A 3,548-nucleotide genomic window follows, 5' to 3' on the forward strand; every position below is an offset into this window, starting at 1 on the left:
TAACTTGTTTCGAAGGATAGCCTCGTCCCTTCGATCCAGAACTAAATACCAAACCTGAAAACTTTGAAAATATAATCACAACACATAAATTTCTCAGGCATTAACATAAATCACATAATTAAACATAATAATTAAATATTTTAAATAACATTCAATAATTCACATAGTAAAATTAATTTATCGTGATTAAATTAGTGAACTTTTTGGACCTTACATTATAAGTAATGTTTTTAATGTAAAAACTAATACTTTTGGTCAAAATATTAATATTTTTACATAAAAAGTAATACTTTTTATGTCAAACTTGCATAAATTAGATAATATTTTTCACATAAAAACTAATATTTTTATCATTAAAACTAATAATATTAATATAAAAAGCAATGGTTTTTACTAAAAAATTAATATTTTTTATTTTAAATCACAAATGTTATAATACTTTTAACATAAAAACTTATATTTTTGATAAAAAATAATACTTTTAACAGAAAATTAATATTTTTTATGTCAAACTTACATACGTTAGAAGTAATAAATGTTACATAAAAGCTAATACTTTTATCATAAAAAATAATACCTTTCGCAGGGCAATACTTTCAATGTCAAATTAACATATGTTATAAGTAATACTTTTCACATAAAAACTAATACTTTTGACAAAAAATGTAATACTTTATTTTCATATGATTGGTGGTGAATTTTTACCCACCATATTTTTTGACATGTGATATTCATGCCTTTGAACTTATACTTTATGTAACTTCTCAAATAGAATATCTTTAAATTTTCACAAAATTAGAAACTAAAATTACAAGTTACACATGAGAATTCGACACTGAATATACATAGCGGTAAAAACTTCACCAACTTACACAACTTAAGAGTAAGCAGCAGATAAATACTAATAAACTTCAAGAAGGAAAATGTTCAAACTACAATTTTCAAAAATGCACAAGTGACCTCGATGCTAGATATGTCCATTTCTTCGGTTACCCTAGATAATTTGGGTTTATAAAATGGCCAAACCATTAAGATTATGCTCATAGACATATAATTCTATATTCCTATTAATTAATTAATTAATTAAGATAACTAAATACACAAAAGTTTTCTTCGAATCTACTACATTGTGAATACCATCTCTTAATATTTCAACATGTTTGGTAGTAGCTGTTTCAGCAGCTTGCTTCTCAGTTTTTTATTCTTTTCTACAGCTCGTTTCTCAGCTTCTTCGAGAGCTTTAGCTATTTTAGTTCTCTTGGCTTGAAGATTGGCCTGCATTGATTCAAAAATACCAGAAAAAGCAGCTAGTTAAGACAAAACACAAATGGTGGATATGGAATGGATACATGTGCACATAACCCTTGCTACAACCAATTTTTTTGGCTAAATCTAAGGCATCAAATTTCATAATTTTGTGTACGTACGATTGAGCAACAATTTCTTTTCCCGAGCAATTTTCCAATGGTTGGAAGCTATTGGAGTAGATGCACACATAACATGATGATAAGATATGGGAGACAATACCAAGTTATGATATCTAAATAAATATCATGTAATAAAATTTTGTTCTCATGTTATGGTATATAAACAAGAACTAAGTGATACGATAGCAGTGGAAAAAAAAAACAATACATGTATGAATGACTGTGACATTCACTTCACTTTATCAATACAATTGAATTACTTTTTCAAGAATTGCCTAAATTTGAGATATAACTGAGTAGTTGTCAAAATAGAGAAAGAAATATTTGAGTTTAAGCATGCATCAGGCTTACAAAAAAAATATTTAAATGATACAAAAATGGAAAGAACCTCTTTTCAACTTCAATCCTTTCTTGACGCAACTTTTCTTCCACTAGAGCATTTTCTTTTCTTTTGCCTCTTCACTGGCTGCAACGTCTCTTATTTTTCTTTCTTCTAGTTGTTCGTAATCTCTTTTTATATCCATGAGGTGATTATCAAGTCCTTCATCACTGCAATGCGATGATTCAACAAAGTTGTAAGAAGGCCATAATCTCATCCAAATTAAAATATAAGAGCTGACATACCAGATCATTGCAATCTAAATCAATATAAAGCTCTAATACATAAATTTTATGCACCCATACTAAGAATGAAATTTACCAGCTTCAAAAAAGTTCCAATCACACTATCTGAAACACTTGTGCCATTTCGAATGTTGAACTAAAAGATATGCTAAATGGCTATTTTGAAGGAAATCTTGTTCCCGAAACCAAAAACAGATTAGAAATTCCAAAATCAGTCATTTTAAATTGGTTTTCAAGAAATCCACAAAAAACAAATTAAATCTAATGTGCAAACCTTTATGGCCGGAAGAAACTCGTCGGGAATCAAGATGGTCCACTGTCGTCATTGACTCCCTCGGTGGCACCATTTCTCGCCATCAATTTACCCCCACCACCAAAAATACAGATGAATAGCAAACCCAAATATTTACATTCTACAGTATCACACACGATAATATATATGAGCAAAAATGTGTAAAATCAGAGAAAACCAGAGCAACTAAAACTAAAGTAGTTCAACCATCAAACCATTACAGCAAAAACAAGGGAGAAACCGAAAAGATAAATAGCAAGACTCCAATAATATAATAGCATGCCCCATATTGGAGAGCAACGAAAAATTTCCCAGTAAATGTGAATTAACCAAGTCCCATCGTCAAATATCGAAAGAGAAGGATGTCAAACTAGAGTTAATCATAGAAAAATGGAACTGAAAACACACGATAAACCATAATCAGATTCTGATGTGATGAAAGTATCATCAGTTGTTCCATGAATCTTCTCCGATCGTAGTTATTTGAATCCAGCTGATCAGAATTGAAGAAGCATCGATTTTCTCTCAGAAATTGGATTGATGTTCCGCGGTAATTGAAGAAGAATCTAGTTTCTCACCGAAAATTGGATATGAATTGGGTGAGAATTAAAGAAAAAATCAAAGAAGAATTTATGATTTTGTTTGCGTAGAGAATTGAACAATGAGCTGATTTTGTCTGACCTAAGATCCGAGTTTCACATAATAATTAATCGGGTAATTTAATTGTATTAGGTTGACCCGTCTCATGTGTCACGTGAGACTATCAATAGTTCAAAATGGGACTGGATCCCAATTTTTTCTGGAATGAAAAAATAATATAATAAACGTGGATATACGACTCGACGGAACCTGATGATTGCGAAGATATTTACTGAGAATCATTTCCAAAATATACAATCAGTAAAATGGTTTAGTTGATTAATTATCAAATGTCTTCAATCAACTAATAGACCATAGATTTTGAAAATATAATGTCATATTTTAGAGATGTAATATGTTGCCTGCAACAAATATTATAAATAATATTTCAACTAATTATTATTATTTTTTGGCTTTGAGTCAAATTTTATGGGTTAAAAGTTATTGATTGTGCATTGACCGCTTAAATTGGTTTGATTAACAATCTAATGGCAAGTGCACCAGGTCAAGTTATAGATAGTGAATAAAAATTAGATGTCGAATCCACGGGAACGGTATATGAATGA

The 3,548-nt window shown here is 29.7% G+C and overlaps 1 long non-coding RNA gene across 1 annotated transcript; it reads right to left on the reverse strand.

Moving 5' to 3' along the window:
- Positions 1-877: 877 nt before the first annotated feature.
- LOC140870887 (uncharacterized) lies at positions 878-3,014 on the reverse strand. Its single transcript, XR_012147561.1, has 3 exons — positions 2,326-3,014; positions 1,816-1,976; positions 878-1,275 (listed from the first exon to the last, which is right to left on the reverse strand). It is a non-coding gene; the product is annotated as an uncharacterized lncRNA (long non-coding RNA).
- Positions 3,015-3,548: the final 534 nt, after the last annotated feature.

Source organism: Henckelia pumila, unplaced genomic scaffold, assembly GCF_033568475.1.
Source record: "Henckelia pumila isolate YLH828 unplaced genomic scaffold, ASM3356847v2 CTG_270:::fragment_3, whole genome shotgun sequence".
NCBI classification, from domain to species: domain Eukaryota; kingdom Viridiplantae; phylum Streptophyta; class Magnoliopsida; order Lamiales; family Gesneriaceae; genus Henckelia; species Henckelia pumila.